Source organism: Anomaloglossus baeobatrachus, chromosome 2, assembly GCF_048569485.1.
Source record: "Anomaloglossus baeobatrachus isolate aAnoBae1 chromosome 2, aAnoBae1.hap1, whole genome shotgun sequence".
NCBI lineage: Eukaryota > Metazoa > Chordata > Amphibia > Anura > Aromobatidae > Anomaloglossus > Anomaloglossus baeobatrachus.
In genome coordinates, this window is record NC_134354.1 from 278,661,318 (window position 1) to 278,681,473 (window position 20,156).

The following is a 20,156-nucleotide window of genomic DNA, read 5'->3' on the forward strand; positions in this document are numbered from 1 at the left end:
AATTATAATAGCTTAGTAAAAAATGAGCTTGAGGGTGCAATGCAGAGGTGCTGGATATAGCTTGGCACCAGTGGGACACTACTGAAGTCCTACAGCCACTTTTAGGATGCCACTAAGTTTCCTGAGTGTTTGCTATTATAATGACTTAGTAACAATGAGCTTGATGGTGCAATGCAGAGGTGCTGGAAATAGCTTGGCACCAGTGGGACACTACTGAAGTCCAACAGCCACTTTTTTCGATGCCACTAAGTTTCCTCAGTGTTTGCAATTATAATAGCTTAGTAAAAATGAGCTTGAGGGTGCAATGCAGAGGTGCTGGAAATAGCTTGGCACCAGTGGGACACTAATGGAGTCCAACAGCCACTTTTTGGATGCCACTAACTGGCAGCACTCTTTTCAATTAAAATGGCTTTGCAAAAATGTGCAGGAGGGGAGAATGCAGAGGTGGTGAGACTTGCTTGGCACAAATGCCACAATAATAGAAGACAGCAGCCACTCTTTGGATAGCACTAACTGGCAGCACTCTGCAATTAAAATGGCTTTGCTAAAAATGGGAGGAGGGTACAGTGGCAGGGTTGTGGGTCAGTGTAGAGGAAAGGAAGCCTCACTTTCTATCCCTCCTAATGGTGAAATGCAGCAAGGAAGTCCCTGAGCTTAGCTACACAGACGCTCTTATCTGTAGCTGTTAAAACCTGTTTCCACGGACCTGACTGTCACCTATGGCTCTGAGCCGGATGAAATTAGCCCTGAAAAGGGCTGAATTAAACTTCTATCCCTAATCTGTAGAGTGCTGTGTGTAGAGCGTACACAGCAGGATCGGCGGCAGGAGCTGCGTCAGCAGTGACTGTCACCCAGATGTAGAAGGCAGATAATGGCGTCCAGACGGGAACATTGCCGTATTTATAATGCAATGACATGTGACATGGACAGCCTATGACACATGGCCTTGCTTGTCTGGCAAAAACTCCACTTAGCTGTGTGTGTGTCTGGGATTGGCTGACATGCTGGCCCGCCCCACTACACGCGCGCTTAGGGAAGGAAGAAAAAAAAAAAAGCAGCAGTGATCTGAACGCGCAGTCCCCGCACACTATACGCAGACATTTCATAATAGTGTGAGTCACAGAGTGACTTACACTATTACAGTGAAAAGCCAGCTAGTAATTAGCTAGGCTTTTTGCTGATAGAACCGTTCTCAAACATAACTCGAGCTAACGAACTTTTAGCAAAAACCTCGAGTTCTAGTTCGATCTAGAACACCCCCCAAAATCACTCGAACCGCGAACTGGAGAACCACGAACCACGAACCGCGCTCAACTCTACTCCTTACTGCTCTCTCTCTTCAGGTGTCTTTCAGACTGACTGTGTGGTAATGTACTCCCCCGTCAGCAGCCACTACACGTGCAGGGTCTGACTAGTGTGTTCGCTCTCCTACGTCTGCACTTCAGACTCGGCTACCTCCAGCTCCTGTTCCCTTGACTGCCACTGCAACTCCTGGTTTCCAGCTTCTCTACCGCACCACTAGCTGAGATGTGGAGAGCATGCCCTCTCCTGGGTCTGCCCAGGGGTCCCCTCTAATGTGTGTGTGTGAGAGACCTGGTTACAATGTGTCCGTGCGTACACACCCTACTCAGCCTTTGGGATTACCGCTTTGCACTCACCCAGCATGGGGGCAGTACTCAGTGGCGCCTGACCAGGTCAGGGGCGCCACACACACACATATAGAGATAGATATAGATTTAGCTATAGATAGATATATATATATATATATCTCTATCTATCTCAGAATTCCCTGCCTCACCAGCTTTGATAGCAGCTGTTTCTGCGCTAATTAGGCCTGTGACTAGTTGCAGGGGACCGTTGTTTCCCCAGACTAGTCGGCCATCTTTCCACGCTATCCCACCTCTGTGGGCATAATAACATGATTTCCACAAGTTGGCGTCACCGCTAGCTCCTGGAAATTTTGCGCATGCGCTCCGCTGTGCTCACTCATCCACACGTCCCGGCTACAGAGAGGCGCACTGAGCATGGTCAGAGGTGCAGAAGCTGTTCCTCCGATCATGTAAAGTGTGCCTGTATATATATTATATATATATTTTTCCAAGAGTAGTGGCAGACTGCGGAAAGTTTGCGGGGTGGAGGCGGAGCAGGGATGGAGCCTGGGTGGAGTCTCAAGGGGGCCCCATAATTTTGCCAGTATGAGGCCCTGAAATTCCTAGTGGCGGCCCTGCTCACATCGCCCAGACTGCGCGTGCCACAGAACTCTCCCTTCAACTTCTTCTTCTCACACCTCACTACTGACTCAAAACTGAATTACTTCCTCCTAGCTCCCATTTACCACACCACTGTTCTCTCCCCCTGCTGGGTCTCTCCCTCCCCCCATTTGGCTGCCTGTTAGCTCACAGTGCCCAGCTCTGTTACCTGGTTCTAAGGGAGTGCCCCAACCTGGTTTTGGGTGTATGTGTGTACCTGATGGTGCTGGTGTGTTAGTGGCTTTTACCGACACAGGAGTCCTTAGAATTCAGGATGGGTATCACACCTCCAGAGATGCATTACCCTGTGGCAACATGGTGTCTCAGGGGCGCCACAGTTATCACTAATATAACACTGTCAAAGAGGGTGGGGCGGTGAATATGTATGAGGGAGAATTATCGGCCCTGGAAGTAGCTTGGAAGTCGCGGCAAGTATGTCCTGCTTTAACCATTTTGCTTCCTTTTTTCATAACCACCTGCTGATACTTCTCCAAATTCTTCAGCATGTAACATGGACCTTGAGGATCCCCAACCAACACAGCAGGGCAATGTTCTTCCTCTATTCCCTCTTGAATTTTGGTGGGTTTGATTTCTAGGATAAATATAATGGGTTGAGTTATTGAAAACTTGATGGCTGCTTTGTTTGTTTTGGTTTTTTTTACAAAGTGGAGAGGTTGACATTTACAACACATGATCTTTTGCAATGAACTGACATTTTCCTGGCCACAGCCACCAACTTTTCTTCAAGCTTCTATATTTGTTAAATAAATGTTGCACAAATTCAAGACCTGGGCCATGCATGGAGTTAATTTCGCTGCACCGTAAGGCAACCAGACAGCTAATGACATTTCCAAGTTGCTGTTCAGGGGGAGCCAGCCAATGTGCAAGTTGATTCTTGATGTACAGCGGTAACTTGTCCACCTTATTCCAGGTGCACACGTTGAGTATTTGAGTTTTTACCTCCAGTATATATAAGCCAAAACGAGGAGTGGGTAGTGGTGTGCATATTTCTATTACAGTTTTCCTCTGATTGTACAACTCCTGGTTTTGTCTTAAAAATAAATACTGAGGTAAAAAAACACACCAAATACTCAACGTGTGCCCGTGGCCAAGATGTAAAACTGCTTTGCAGGGATTTATCTTGCATGAGTGAGGGTGGTGTGGAATCTATGATGTGTTTGTTGGGGATAGGGGATCTTGTCAGTAGGATCCATAGGAAGAAGCTGATAACTACTGCAAAATTGTGGAAAGTCGCAAAGGCTTCACCACCTGTCTAATTGTAGTGGTGCATTGCTGCTGCTAAAATGGTTTACCAGTGAGCTATGAGACTCCTCTATTGTCCCTTTCCAGCTGCCTCAGGGATCTTCAGTGAAGTGTAGTTTAGAGTTCAAATACAAGTTAAGAGCACAAACTGCATTCTCTTTCATGTGAGAACAGGGGTTGGGCGGTTTGTTTTTTTTGTTGTTTTTTTTTGCCAGAAATAATTGCAGTTTTAGGCTATGTGCTCATTGTGTGCGTTTTTGTAATGCTGCGTTTTTGTGCATTTTTGGCCACAAAAAACGCACAAAAACGCACCCGTGGTAAAAATGCACCGTTTGTGCGTTTTTGGCTGTGTTTTGCTGCATTTTTGTTTACTGCGTTTTGCTACGTTTTTCCAATGCATTGCATGGGTGGAAAAACGCAGAAAAGAATTGACATGTTCATTTTTTTTTTTTCAGCTTAAAAACGCAGCCAAACAAAACTGCACTGTGCGGACAGCAAAAATGAAATCTTATAGGCTTTGCTAAGGAAGCAAAGTCATGCAATTTTGAGCCCAAAAAACGCACCCGAAAAACGCGCTAAAAAATGCAGCCTTAAAAAAAGACATAGCCTTATAGCTTTCAGTGAGTCTAAGGCTGAGAACACACTTTGCGTTGCCCTACATGCAGTTTTGAACGCACGTTTTTGCCTTAATTGATTTGACCAAAGTTGCCTTTTCCAGAACTTTAGCTCTGAAAACGCATGCGTATTTACCGCGTTTTAGGTGCGTTTTCAGCGCTTTTTGCATGCTTTTTCACCTGCGTTTTGACAGATGCGTTTTGCACATCAAGACACTGCTAAATAAAGTTGAAACTGTCAAAAGTAATGAATAAAGAAAATAAAAAGAATACATCATTTCAGAAATTAAAATGAAAATAGAAATATATAATAAAGTTATAGCGGTAATATAGTATTTTTAAGAAAAATAGCAATAAATTATTAATTTTCTTTAATTTGTCGTTTTTTGTGTGTGTGTAAAGGGACATATGAAATCTTTAATTTGATGTGGAAAAAGCATGCGTTTTGGTAGTCCAAAACGCATGTTTTCTGCAATGAAAAAGCATGTAAAACGCAGGAATGTGTAAGAATCTTGGTTTTTGCCATTTCTCATTGACTTCAATGTTAGCAAAACGTACCCAAAATGGCAAAAACAACTGATATGCTGCTTCTTTGGACGCATGTTTTTTGCCACAAAATATGCAAATTAAACGCAGCGTTTCAAAACGCAAAGTGCGGTCAGGATTTCTTCTTTTTCCATAGACTTTTCTGGAAAACCAAAACACATGTGTTTTGGCACAAAGACGCTGCTGCACAAAAAGCTGCGGAAACACAGGTAAAAACGCAAAGTGCATTCACAGCCTAAAGGGGGCTTTACATGCTACGACATCGCTAATGCGAACTCGTTGGGGTCACGGAATTGGTGATGCACATCCGGCCGCATTAGCAATGCCGTTGCGTGTGACACCTATGAGCGATTTTGCATCGTTGCAAAAACGTGCAAAATCGCTCATCGGTGACATGGGGGTCCATTCTCAAAAATCGTTACTGCAGCAGTAACAAGCTTGTTTCTCGTTCCTGCAGCAGCACACATCGCTCCGTGTGACGCCGCAGGAACGAGGAAGCTCTCCTTACCTGCCTCCCAGCCGCTATGCGGAGGGAAGGAGGTGGGCGGGATGTTCGTCCCGCTCATCTCCGCCCCTCCGCTTTTATTGAGCGGCGGTTCAGTGACGCAGCTGTGACGTCGCTGTGACGCTGAACGAACCACCCCCATGATTGTGAATCTACAAATTTTAGAGTCATGAAAATAAAGAAAACTCTTTGAATGAGAAGGTGTGTCCAAACTTTTGATCTGTACTGTATGAGCATGACAAGAAGGGGAAGGTGGACAACTTCAGGCTTCCTCTGATTGCTGGATCACTTTGATTGTGCCAAATGAGCAGGTGATGTCACTTCATGTGTTGGAGAGCTGCAGTTCATTGTTTACACAAACTGGGACATCCATAGATTATTTTTCTTTTGCACATACTGCCAAAGAACAAAGAATCATCTGATGGAAACATGCAAAAGAAATGCCCCCAGTTTTCATGACAGTGAAAAGCCCGTGCAGCCACTGATGAGCCTCCTCCAAGAGCTGCATTTATGGCATCATTTGATCCATAGTTGGTGGCAGAAAAAGTTGATTTTGCCCCAGAGGATCTTTTAGCAAAGCTTTGCCTACGTTGTTTATCGCTGAAGCAAACACCCTTCTCCTTATAATCTCCTCACCAATTTCTGATTCCCAGATTTTCTGTACCGCAGAATTATCATTATCTCTGATTTTGCTGATGGTGCAAGAGGATGCACCATCCATCCGGTACCCCAGGGAGTCTTCTGCATTTGCCATCTACCTCTTGGTGTTGTCCCCTGATAAACCCCTAGCACGTTTGGGGGGGAAATACATCGGGACTGCGTCTCTGGACACCGTCATCAGATAAGTTACCATTTGTTGGCCCACCGTTGCACTGCGATGGGGGTTAAATTTGTGTATATATGATGTTTTTAGTCAGTGTAGGGTATAACAGGGTGATTTAGGGATACCTGCTGGTGAATGGGGCGCTACAACCCTAGGGCGTCATACCCTCCATTGCTAGGTAGGGAGAGCCTAATTAGGGCCAGTTTATATTTATCTCCATTTCCCACTTAGCTATTGTTACTATAGACACTGCACCCTATCTTTTCTCTGAATTTGTGTGTTGTTGGTCACTTGCCTTAGGCTATGTGCGCACTTTCCATTTTCACCTGCGTTTCAGGTGCGTTTAGGATCAGTTTTGAACTGCAGTGTTTTTGTGCCCAAATGCATGCGTTTTGGTTTTCCATTAAAGACAATGAGAATTCATAATTTCTTGTCCGCACTTTGCGTTTCAAAACGCATCTCAAATTTGCATACATTTGGTCAAAAACCATGCGTTCAGAAAAGGACCCTGTCAATTGTTTTTGCCATTTGTGGTGCGTTTTGTTAACATTGAAGTCAATGAGAAGTAGCAAAAAGCAAGAAATATCAAAATTCCAGCGTTTTACCTGCTTTTTCATTGCAGAAAACATGCATTTTGGACTACCAAAATGCATGCTTTTTGGACATCAAAATAATGATTTGATATGTCCCTTTACACACACACATAATCCGACAATTAAATTTAAGAATAATATGCATTTATTGCTATTTTACTGATAAAATGTATATTAACGCTATAATTTTTATTAAATATATCTTTTTCCATTATTTTTCCCATTAATATAGATTTGTCCCTTTTTTTTCTACATTTCCATTCCGTTTGACTGTTTAAACTTTATTTAGTAGTGTCTTGATGCTCAAAACGCATCTGTCAAAACGCAGGTGAAAAAGCATGCAAAAAGCGCTGAAAACGCATCTAAAACGCTGTAAATACGCATGCGTTTTCTGCGCTAAATTTCTGAAAAAGGCAACTTTGGCTAAATCAATTAAGCCTAAAACGTGCGTTTACAACTGCATGTAGGACGACGGAAAGTGCGCACATAGCCTAACACTCAAGTGATATGACTTACTAGGATGCTTGTTGTAGCTTCAATTAAATTAGTGTTTTATCAACAGGAAATTATCCCTACGCGACTACCGTAGTTGTCTCTTGCTATGTAGTCTACCTGCTTCGAACTACAATTTTTTCTAGCATTGGTCCTTCTATGGTCTATATGCTGTGTTGCATATGGCTGTTTAATACTTTTGTCTGAATGTGACCTAAGAAATATTTGTTTTAACACCTTAAGGACGAAGCCAGTTTTGTAATTAAAGGGAACCTGTCACCAGATTTGGCGACTATAAGCTGTGGAAACCACCAGTGGGCTCTTATATACAGCATTCTAACATGCTGTGTGGAACATAAAAATCACTTTATAATACTCACTCACCTAGGGGGACGGTGCAGTGCAGACTGGTTGGATGGGTGTCTCCGTTCTCCGGTACCGGCGCCTCCTCTTTTGGCCATCTTGGTCCTTCTTTTTCTGAAGCCTGGGTGCATGACGCGTCCGACATCATCACACTAGCCGGCATTGAGGTCCTGCGCAAGCGCACTACAATGCCAGCTACTGTGGATGCCGTCGGATGCTTCATGCGTCAGAAGAAGGAGGACAAAGATGGCTGAAAGAGGCGCCGGTATCGGAGAACGGAGACACCCATCCGACCTGTTTGCACCGCACCGCCCCACTAGGGGAGTATTATAAAGGGATTTTTACGTTCTACACAGCGGCCTGGGCTCCTATATACAGCATGATAGAATGCTGTATGTAAGAGCCCACTGGTGGTTGCCACAGTTTATAGTCGCCAAATCTAGTGACTGGTTCCCTTTAATGCCCAGGCCATTTTTGGTAATTCTGACCAGTGTCATTTTGTGAGACTATAATTTTAGAACGCTTCAGTGGATCTCTGTGATTCTGCGATTGTTTTTTCGTGACATATTGTACTTCATGATAAATGGTACATTTAGGACAATACTTTTTGCTTTTATTTCTGAAAAATCAGAAACTTAATGAAAATTTTGAAAATGTCACAATTATTTTTCCACCCATCAATAGGACAGGAAATCCACTGAAGATAAAAGGGTAGCACCTCTCTACTGCATCAGCTCTGTTTCCTGTCCCAGGATGGGAGACCCAGAAGTGCTGTGGCGCTGCCAAGTGAAGGCGTCACAGCTCTGACCCCAAGGCTCTGGACTCCCCGCTCTGTTTTTTTAAAAAAAAAAATATATCAAGATCTCTTTTATAGCTTTTTACGCCTTGCAACTGTTGGGGCATTACGATCTTGTGGCTTGGGTCTCACTGCTTCTCTGCCTTTGACCTTCACTGCTTATTTCCTGGCTCTCTGCTTCACAGGCATGCCCTCCAGGGTGCCTCCGGGATTGTCCTCTGGGCCTGTGCCTCCGGGCCTGTGCATTGTGCCTCTGTGCCTTTGAGCTTGTGCCACTTGCTTCCAGGCTTGGGCCTCGGACCTCTGAGCTTGGGCCTCTTGCCTCCGGGCTTGGGCCTCAGGACTCCGAGCTTGGGCCTCGGGCCTCTGCGCTTGGGCCTCGGGCCTCTGAGCTCTGGCTTCTGAGCTCGGGCCTTTAAGCTTGGGCCTCTGAGCTCGGGCCTCTGAGCTGTTGCCTCGGTGCCTCAGAGCTGTTGCCTGGGCTCCTCAGAGCTGTTGCCTGGGCGCCTCAGAGCTGTTGCCTGGGCGCCTCAGAGCTGTTGACTGGGCGCCTCAGAGCTGTTGACTGGGCGCCTCAGAGCTGTTGACTGGGCGCCTCAGAGATGTTGCCTTGGTGGCCTGGCGCCTTGGTGGCCTGGCACGTTTTTGGCCGTGCACCTTTTTGCCTCACGCCTGTCACCTGGCATCTTTGGCTGCATACTGTGCATCCAGGGATTTTTCCTCGACTCCGGTTAGAGGAGCCTTGTTCTTTTGGACCTGGGCTTTGCATAGCATAATAAGCCCTATCATTAGCTTGCCATTATAATTCCCCTCCCTACTGTTTCGGTATAGGACTCTAGGTTCACCTACAGTCCAGTCTCTTGTTAGTCGGGGGTTCACTGTTCTTAGGCCCAGCCTCTCCTTTATATCTTATTGCTAAAGAGAGAGGGTTATAGAATTCATTCTTTCACGTATCAGGCCCCAGTAGAGGCCTTTTTTGAATATTCTTCGGAGGGGTTTGGAGTGGGCTTCTCTGTTAACATCTTAAAAGGTCCAGATTGTGGCTTTAGGTGCCCGCTACAATGACAACTTAACAAGTAGGTGAAGACATTTATCTCCTCTTGTCAGTGATCTATGCCTGTCCCCTGTTTAGTTTCCTCCTTGGGAGTTACATTTAGTTCTTGACTCATTAACAGGCCTCCCTTCAAACCCCTTCCTCAGTCTCCTTACCCTTAACATAGTCCTACTGGTTGCTTTTAACTCAGCTAGGAGGGTGTATGCCCTTTAAGCCTTTTATGTCAGTTCCCCTTTATACATACTGGAAGACAGAGTAATTCTATGCACGGACCCTGCTTATTTGCCTAAGCTGGCCAGGGCTTCCACAGGTTAGGGGATAGTCCTTCCCTCCTTTTGTTCTTTCCTGAAGAGGAGAGACTCCATACCTTAGCTGTCAAGAGCACTTTGCTAGTGATTGGAAGAACGATCCAACATTATTCATCGTTTCTAGGATGCTAGGAAGGGTTTTTCGACTTCTAAAGGATCCTTAGTTAGGTGGGGTTGCAGAGGCGATCAGGGAGGTCTATTTAGCCCAACTTAGACAGTTACCGCAGGGGGATTACTGCTCATTCTTCCAGGTGGGTGGCGACCTCCTGGTCTGAGTTGGCGGATGTGCCCTTGAAACAGATCTGTTCAGCAGCAACTGGGTCTTCTCCTATGACCTCTTTTAATCACTATCGATTTAACTTGTCTGCCACAGTGGATTTGACTTTAGGTAGAAGGGTGCCACAGGCTGTGGTCTCTCCCTAATGTTTTTTATCTTCAGAATCTCTCTGGTGGCGCTGTCGTTGTGAAGGGAAAAATCGAAATTACTTACCGGTAATGTTTTTTTCCAGAACCCTACGACAGCGCCATTGCTTACCACCTCTTTTACATATTGCACCCTTCAGGGTTTGGTATCCACAGTTTTACGGGTGTCTCATTCATATGGTGGAGGTTTTGGTTATATTGTTTATATTATTATTTCTGGTATTCCTCTCTGTGCTCTGTAACCTAACTGTTGCGGTAGAGAGGTGCCACCCTTTTATTTTCAGTGGGTTTCCTTCCCTAATGATGGGTGGACCTCTCTGGTGGCGCTGTTGTGGGCTCTGGAAAAAAACATTACTTTTAATTTTTATGCCCTTAACCCAGAGAGTTACATTCCCCACATGTCTACTTTACAGCAGCGCAATTTATTTATTTCTTTTAAACTTCTTTTTATTATGTCTCAAAAGTTGCAACATGTAATTTGTATGTCAACAGTAATAATGACAAGAATTAAGACATTAATATATCAAATAAATCATCAAAACCGACCCCAACACCCTCCCCCCCACCCCCGGAATTGTTTTAAATCATTTTTTGGGGTTAGGAAGTTAGAAGGGTTCAAAGTTCATCAGCAATTTCAAATTTTTTTCAACAAAAATTACAAAACCATTTTTTTATGGACCACATCACATTTGAGGCCTAGGTGACAGAAAATACCCAAAAGTGACACCATTCTAAAAACTGCACCCCTCAAAGTACTCAAAACCACATCCAAAAAGTTTATTAACCCTTCAGGTGCTTCACAGGAACTAAAGTAGTGTGGAATTAAAAAAAAAAAAAAAAATTATCATTTTACCTGAAAATATTGCTCTAGATCCAATTTATTCACTTTTAGAAGAAATAACACAACAAAATAGACCCCAAAATACCCCACATATGGTCAGAAACCTCTGTTTGGAGAAATGTGAGGGCTTCGAACAGAAGGAGCAATATTTGAATTTTGGAAAGCAAATTTGGCTGAAATAGATTGTGGGTACCATATTGAATTTGTAGGGCCCCTAAGATACCTAAACAACAGAAACCTCCCACAAGTCAACCCATTCTGGAAACTAGACCTCTCAAGGATTTTATCCAGGGGTATAGTGCGCATTTTGAACCCACAGGTACTTCACAGAATTTGATCATCCTAGGTGGTCCTATTGAAAATTTTCTTTTTCTTTCACAAAAAATGTTGATTTGGCACCAAATTTCTCACTTTCAATATGCAAAACCAAAAATGGACCCCACAGTTTATCCAATTTCTTATGAGTGCGATGATACCCCACATGTGGCCAAAAACCTCTGTTTGGACAAAAGGGAGGGCTTAGTATGGAAGGTGCACCATTTGAATTTTAGAAAAATTGAAATAAATTGTGGGCATTATGTCGCATTTGCAGGGCCCCTAGGGTACCTATACAGCAGAAACGCCCTACAAGTGACCCCATTTTGGAAACTAGACCCCTCAAGGATTTTAATTAAGGGTACAGTGAGAGCATTTTGAATCAACAGGTACCGTATTTTTCGTTTTATAAGACGCACCGGATTATAAGGCACACTCCAAATTTAGAGGAAAAAAATATGGGGTCGATTTTATAATCCGGTGGGGGCGGCAGCGGTGGTCACAGGAGGCAATGGCAGTGCTGGAGTACAGCGATGCTGCGGGTGGTGCAGAGAGGGGCCCAGATACTCTCTGTGGGCTCTGCTCTGTCCTGGGGCTTCAAAGAAATGGAGGCAGGAGTCGGAGCGTGAATTATGAGAGCTCCATCTGCGCCAATTCTAGACGCCATTATTTGAAGTACTCACCGCTGACATCTTTACATTGGCCCGTGCGTCGCCACACAGAGCTTCGCAGCCTCTTCACAGAGCAGCGCCACTGCATGGCCCCTACCTCCTGTGACCCCTCTCCACCACCCCCTGGTGAGCTACATTTGTTTTTTAAGATGCACCCCTCATTTTCCTCCCACATTTTTGGGAGGAAAAGTGCGTATTATAATCCGAAAAAATATGGTACTTCACAAAAAATGTTGCTGTAGCAGGAAATGTCTCACTTTTAGGCTATGTGCCCACAATCTGGCGACACTGCGTCTAGGACCTCCATTCTAGCATCCTCCATTCACTAGTGTATGCAGGAGAGCAGACAGCAGCTGCAGAACTACAAGTCTCAGCATCCTCCATCCAGGACTGTATGCAGTTTTTTGCCCAAAAAGAAAAAAAAAATGACATGGGCTTCGCCATATTTTTGTATGCTAGCCGGGTACAGCAGGCAGGTACGGGCTGCCCCCAACCCCCAGCTGCCTATTTGTACCCGGCTGGGAACCAAAAATATAGAGAAGCCCTTTTTTTTTTAATTATTTCATGAATTTCATGAAATAATTAAAAAAAAAAATGACGTGGGCTTCGCCTAATTTTTGAGTCCAGCCGGGTACAACTAGGCAGCTGGGGATTGGAATCCACAGTGCAGGGTGCCCATGCTTTCTGGGCACCCCCACTGCGAATTACAGTCCGCAGCCACCCCAGAAAATGGCGCTTTCATAGAAGCGCCATCTTCTGGCGCTGTATCCAACTCTTCTAGCTGCCCTGATGCCGGGTGGCTAGCTAGGTAATAATGGAGTTAGGGCTAGCTGTATATTATCAGCTAGCCCTAAGCCCGAAATTCATGGTGTCACGCCAATATTAGACATGGCCACCATGAATTTCTAGTAAAGATAAAAAAAAAAAACACAACACAGAAAAATATTTTTATTAGAAATAAAACACAACACAATTAGTGACTCCATCTTTATTGAAATAAACCCCCCTCCGCAGTAATCCTGGGTCAGGGTCCCGCGCCGTCCAATCCGGATCCAATATCATCTGATCGGTTTGCTGGAAGGCAAAGCGATCTGATGATGTGTCAGGATCAAGTGCCTGAATCACATCACACATCAGCTGATTGTATAAAAGCCGATTATACAATCAGCTGATGCATCAGTGCCAAAAAAAAAAAAAAAAAAAAAACATACTCACTTATGTGCTGTGGTGATTACCGGCAGCTCCTGGAGCGATCGATTGGACAGGAGTCTGATCCCGTCCGATCGCAGCAGGAGCTGCCGGTAATCAGCTGATGAAGTCCCCTGACGGCAGGATCAGCTGATAGCCGGCCGGGCGCGAAGAAGCCGGCGAGACTACGATCAGCTGATGCGTCAGGTGACTGCATCAGGTGATCAGCGCCAGGTCCTGCAAGCAAGGTCCTGCCCCGGGGAGACTGCACACAGCCAGAGCGGCGGTACCGGGAGGAGCTGGGAGCGGGCATGGCACCGGGACCCTGCGGACAGGTGAGTATATATGACATTTTTTTTTTTTCTACTGTTCACTTTGGTTTTCGCCGCTGCCTCCACCTCCCGCCCAGACATGGCGCCGCACGGAGCTGACATGGCACCGGGCGGGCTGTGGACGCAGCGGTGACGGTACCGGGAGGATTCACACTTCTGTGTTTACCAACAGAAGGAATCCTTCCTGTACACGTCACTGTAGTGCCCACCCCTTGCGTTTATAGCTGCGTTTTTAGTCATAGAAACGCGGCTATATGTGTTTTTCATTGCGTTTTTAACATCTCATTGAATTCAATGGGTGAAAAACGCAGTGAAAAACGCAGAAATAATTGACATGCTGCGTTTTTGTGGTCACCACAAAAACGCAGCTAAAAAAAAACGCTGTGTGTGGACAGCACTTATGAAAACCCATTGACATTGCTGGGGAAGCAATGTCACTGCGTTTTCAGCACAAAAACGCGGTAAAAAACGCCGCTAAAAACGCGGCAAAAACGCCTAGTGCGCACAAGGCCTTAGTGTTGTCCACAGGAGAACGCAGTTGCCGGGTGCCCAAGCTTCGGGTTCAAGCTGCTGCGGACTTTAGCTCAATTCTCCCCGGGGAGAACAGTCTCGTCTCCGCAGCATAAATTGACATGCTGAGGCTCAGGAAACCGCGATGTAGGTCAGATTATGATACGAAGAAGAGAAGCGCAGTGGGCAGGAGATTTCTAAAAATCCTTCCACTGTGCTTGTACTGCACAACACAGTGTTATGGACGCAGCGAAAACACTCTGCGCCCAAAACGCTGCAAACCCCGATGGTGGGCACATAGCCTAAAAAGCTACAGTGGATGAATGGATAGATAAATAGAGGTAAAACACATATACAGTGGAACCTTGGTTTACGAGAACAATCCGTTCTGAGAGTGTGCTTGTAAACCAAGATACTCGTCTAGCAAAGCAAAATTTCCCATAGGAAATAATGGAAGCTCAGACAATTCATTCCACAACTTGTTCAATGTCCCATCCTGATCCCCTATTGTGCCATTCCACACACGATCAAACACACACGCACACACATATTATGCTCACCTTACCATCTGTTCCCTCGCCGGCCTCCTGGTTCTTGTAGTCCGAAGGTACAGAATGTGTATCTGGTAACCATCGCGACCGATGCTGGAGCGTCCGCTGCCAACGCGCTGACCAATCAGAGGCATGTGGCTCATCCCTTTGGCTGCCTTTGAGAAGCGGCTTGCACTCTGATAATGCTAAAGTATGGAAACCATGAATATGTGAACATGGACCTGCATTACTGCTAAGGAAAATCTGAGAAAAATGAGATATTTAGCATATATAAATGGCCATTTGTATATCTGCCCAGTTGCCCCTTCACGGCATATCTCGTAACTGGGTCCCTGATGCTATGCTGAAGCCTCTCTCTAGGTTAGCGAGATATGCCGTGAAGGGGCTACTGGGCAGATATACAAATGGCCATTTATATATGCTAAATATCTCATTTTTCTCAGATTTTCCTTAGCAGTAATGCAGGTCCATGTTCTGCTTTCCATACTTTAGCATTATCAGAGTGCAAACTGTTTTTTTGTATTTTATGTCATGTTCAGTTATGCACCTGTTCACAGGTCAGGTCGAGGAGTGCAGTCAGTCTTTTTTGTCTATTTGAGAAGCGGCTGACAGCGGAAGTTCCGGCATCGGTCGCTATGGTTACCCGATACACATCCTGTATCGGCAGACTACAAGAACCAGGAGGCCGGTGAAAGAAGGGAAGGTAAGGTGAGCAATTAGGCCATGGCCACACGGGGATTACTGTGATCCTCTCGCATGACACTCTGCTCACGCTGGCAGTACAGCAGAGCTGAGTGCCATGCGAGTGTCCATGCGACTGAGGTCTGATCGTGCGAGTGGACCTCAGCTGTGGGGAGCGGACCAGCTCTGCGGAGGGCGGGCCGGTGCTGCGGAGGGGAGGGATTTGTCTCTCTCTCTCCTCTGTTGCCGGCTATTGCCATTCTCGCACTGCGCTCGCGGTACACCGGTGTACCGCGAGTGCAATGCAGTTTTTCTCTTGCCCAGTAGAGTTGAATAGGTGTGAGAGAAACAATGATCGCGTTACAGTCACAGCATGCTGCAATTGTTTTCTCGGTCTGAGAAAATAAATCACTCATGTGCGCTGGCTGACACATAGGCTAATATTGTGATGTTTTATCGCACTCCACTCGCACCGATTTTGATGTCGTGTGGCTTAGGCCTAATGTGTGTATGCGTATGTGTTTGTGCGGACTGCAAAAGCGGCTCAGAGCGCGGTGAAAGTACGGAACCAGAAGTGTGTGCTGTATTTGCTCGTACAGCAAGCTTTGCTCATATAGCGAAATACTCACACACCAAGTTACTGGTAAACAAAGGCGTAATTAGAGTTTGATGGGCCCCGGTGCAAAGTTCAGACCTGGGCCCCCCCTCCACGTACATTGACATTTAGGGTACAGGATAATGACACTGACACTCGGGGTACAGGATAATGATGCTGACACTTGGCTTATACCCACATCACCCAGATTTCCCATGATCTGAAATCCCTCTATCAGCACCCAGCTTTCCTATTTTCTGATATCCATCTTGTCCTCGGCACACTGCTTCCCCATGCTCTGCTATACATCTTTCCCTCAGCACCCAGCTTTCCCATATCAGAGCATGGGAAAGCTGAGTGCTGAGAGAAGATGTATAGCAGAGCATGGGAAAGCTGGGTGCTGAGAGAAGATGTATAGCAGAGCATGGGAAAGCTGGGTGCTGAGGGAAAAGAGCCTTTTTCCCTCAGCACAAAACATTCCCATCCCCTGCTTGTTCTTTGTCCCCCCTTGTATATAGTTCTCCAAATACAATAATGGCACCCACATAGCCTTCCAAATAGTATAAAGGGTCCCACATAACCCTTCATATATTAGAATACACTTCCATAGTACTCCATGTATTATAATGCTTTTCCCATAGTTCTCCATGCATTATAATTCACCCCATAGTACTCAATATATAATACTGCACCACATAGTCCTCCATATATTATAATGCACCCCCATAATCCTCCATGTATAAAGTAGCCCTTCAATTATTATCTTGAATTTCTCATAGTTCTCTATGTATTATATTTCACCCCATAGTTCTCCATGTATTATACTGCACCACATAGGCCTCCATATATTATAATGCAGCCCTATAGTCCTCCTTGTATAAAGTAGCCCTCCAATTATTATAATGAATTTCTCATAGTTCTCCATATTATAATTCACCCCATAGTTCTCCATATATTACACTGCACCACATAGTCCCCAATGTTTTATAATGCACCCCCATAGTCCATGTATAAGGTAGCCTCCATAGTCCTCCATATATTATAATGTAGCCCCCATAGTCCTATATGTATTATAACGCAACCCCATAAAACTTCATATTGCATTATGCAGCCCCATACTCCTCCATGCATAAGGCACCCCTATATTCCATGTATAAGGTGTCCTTCATTTTGTATTATGCAACCCTCCCAGACCTCCATATAGAATAATGCAGCCAGCCACTCCAGGCCTCCATGTATAACAATGCACCCAGCCTCCTCAGGCCTCCATGTATAATATAGCACCCAGTCTCTCCAGACCACCTCCATGTATAACAATGCACCCAGCCTCCTCAGGCCTCCATGTATAATATAGCACCCAGTCTCTCCAGACCACCTCCATGTATATATAACAAGCCTACAACCTACAATAGCCCTCAGCCCAGTAGACCACTGCGCAACCAGCTCTGTCCTCACCTATTGTACCATCACCCATTCCCTGTAGACTGTGAGCCCTCGCGGGCAGGGTCCTCTCTCCTCCTATACCAGTCTGTCTTGTACTGTTAATGATTGTTGTACGTATACCCTCTTTCACTTGTAAAGCGCCATGGAATAAATGGCGCTATAATAATAAATAATAATAATAATAATAATAATAATAATGTATAACAATGCACCCAGCCTCCTCAGGCCTCCATGTATAATATAGCAGCCAGCCTCTCCAGGCTTCCATGTATAACAATGCACCCAACCTCCTCAGGCCTCCATGTATAATGCAGTATCTCCAGGCCTCCATGTATAAAGCAGCCTCTCCAGGCCTCCATATATAATGCAGCCTCCTCAGACCTCCATGTATAAAGCAGCCTCTCCAGGCTTCCATGTACAATAATGCAGCTTCCCCAGAACTGCCTTCCCAAGCCTCTGGCCACCGTTTACTCACTTATATTAAAAAAAAAAAACAAGTACTCACCTTCTCTCTTCCTTCCAGCGCTGCTGTCCTCCCCGCTGCTCGTTCTCCCGGTGCTGCGGTCGGCGTCCTCCTGTCCTGCACTCTGTGCACTCAGCACAGCAGTCGCTCGGGAGTTACGTCATCGCACAGGGGGAGAATGGTGATGCATAGCGCGGCACCGGCCGCGCTATGCTTCATCATTACTGTGCGCGGTGACGGGGGAGACGCCGCAGCCGCTGACACCAGGTAGGGGGCCCAGGTGCCGCCGCTGACATCAGGCAGGGGGGCCCGGTGTCGGCGGCGGCAGCGGGTCAAATAGCAGCCGCGAGGTCTGTGACAGATCAGCGCAGCTCCTCTCACACTGACAGGAGCTGGCTGCTGATCTGCCTGGCGGCCGCCGGGCCCCTAACCTCCCGGGCCCGGTCGCGTCCGCTGCGACCGCGGTAGTTACGCCACTGCTCGTAAACCAAGGTTCCACTGTATAATGTCCCATCCCCCTGCATAGTCTAAACTGGTACCATTTACTGACTTTTGTGTGACACTAAAGGGTGTTTAGCATTGTATTTAGCTAAAAAAAAAAAATTAAGAAAGCAACGTATTTTTGATAGCCAGCTAAGATAAAGCAGACGGCTGCAGCCTCCAGACCACAGCGCTCAGCTTTACCTTGGCTGGTGATCCAATTTGGAGGGCACCCCATGCTGGCTTTTTAATTATATATAAATAATAAAAAAAAAAAGTAGGGTCCCCCCAAAATGGATTGCTAGCTAAAGAAAAGCAGACAGCTGTGAATTGGTATTTTCAGGGTCTGAAGAGCCATGGTTATTTGGCCCTTCCCAGCCTAAAAAAAGCAGGCCACAGCCGCCCCAGAATTGGCGCATCCATTAGATGCGCCAATCCTGGTGCTTCGACCCAGCTCATCCCATTGCCTTGGTGTGGTGACAAACAGGGTAATATATGGGGTTGATACCAGCTGTGTAATGTCATCTGGCATCAAACCCAGCAGTTAGTGATGTCACGGCGTCTATATGAATATAAGATACCCGACATCACTAACTGTCAGTAATTAAAAAAAACAAACACTTTTTTTATTTGAAGAAAAAAAAAAAACACTCCCCAACACATTCCCTCTATCCCCGATTTATTGAGAAGAAAAAAAAAACAAATCCGATCCATTTTGGAGGTCCCACGATGTTCCAGGAGATGAGGGGCACGCTCAGGGAACGTATCCCCCATTTTCTGGGAGTGCAGACCCTCCATGCGAGGAGTGTGGAAGCAGTGATCTGAGTGAGACTGCTGCACTACACTCACACTGCGATCGGGAAGCCGCCTGACAGCCGCTCTGCGCATGCGCCAGCATTTCCTCTGACCGCAAGGAGAAGGAGGGGAGGCGGGAGATAAGAGCTGCAAGAGGTAACGGGGGACCGGAGCAGGACCGGGGGGGAGAGGGTGGGTGACAGCCTGACGGGGGGGAGGACCTGGGAGGACCTTACTGTGCCATCTGTCATCTCGGGTTGCACAGAACTCAGAGGAGACGGAGGATGGCTGCGGCTGACACACAACTCGTGCGGCCGCCATTTTAGATCATCGGGACGGGGACCGGGGGGGCTGACCTTGGCCACACCGGGACCGGGGCAGAGCATTCATCTCCCATCTGATATGTTTGATCAGGCCAGATGGGAGAAGAATCTTTTTTTACCGGCTCTGCAGTAATTTGCACATGGTCGCTGTTACACGGTGTATAACGGCGATCATGTGACCTGGGACCGAAAGAAACCGGCCCGGGCCGTGATCTCCAGGGTCTCAGCTACTCCCGGTAGCTGAAATCCCGGAGATCCTCCGACGCTGGGGGGCGCTATTCCCTTTATCCTGAGCGCCGTAATAAAGCGGCGCAGAGGAATAAGCACCTCAGGTAGGGGCCGTTAGGAGGCGTGCGGGCGCGCGCTCTGGGGTTAACGCATTAGTGACCGGGGGAGTTTGGGGCTCACCTTTTCTTTCCATCTTCCTTGTAATTTTCCATGTGAAATACACAATGAGTTCGGGTTTTCTGCAGAGAAGCGCTAGTCTAGGGATGACGTCACTCTGCAATGTACCGACCAATGAGAGAGCTCCAACCGAAGGAAACGGGAATGGCACGGAATTTCCCCCATAGGTGTGTGTGGTCCATTGTGATCCGGGGCCGTGATTGCAGCAGCCCCAGACTTGTGCCAATGGAGTATAGAACGCAATAAAGACTACAATGGTTTCCTTCTCTGTAGCAATTTCTCCTAAACCTCTTCCCTGTGGAGCCATCGGTTTCTTGCTCCTAATCTGGAGCACAGAGCACATATCCCCTCCATCAGAGGAAGAGATTGAAAGACTCCACACAATCATTTATTTTATAGTCTTCATTTTATACAAAACCAGATATTATTTTCCCTTTTAATATTCCGGGTGCCGCGTCCCTTCCTGTTCACCCCGTCGTTCCGTCAGCAGGGCGCCCGTCTCGCAGGCTCCGTGTGAGGATCTCATAGCATGGG

At 46.3% G+C, this 20,156-nt stretch overlaps 1 protein-coding gene across 2 annotated transcripts in view; it reads left to right on the top strand.

Moving 5' to 3' along the window:
* The first annotated feature begins 18,973 nt into the window (after positions 1 to 18,973).
* LOC142289850 (uncharacterized) overlaps positions 18,974 to 20,156 on the top strand; it is a 135,391-nt gene continuing 134,208 nt past the window's right edge. For both annotated transcript variants that reach the window (XM_075333795.1, XM_075333796.1), the window contains exon 1: positions 18,974 to 19,050. The gene's annotated coding sequence lies outside the window, so the exon portion shown is untranslated. The remainder of the gene's footprint in view (positions 19,051 to 20,156) is intronic.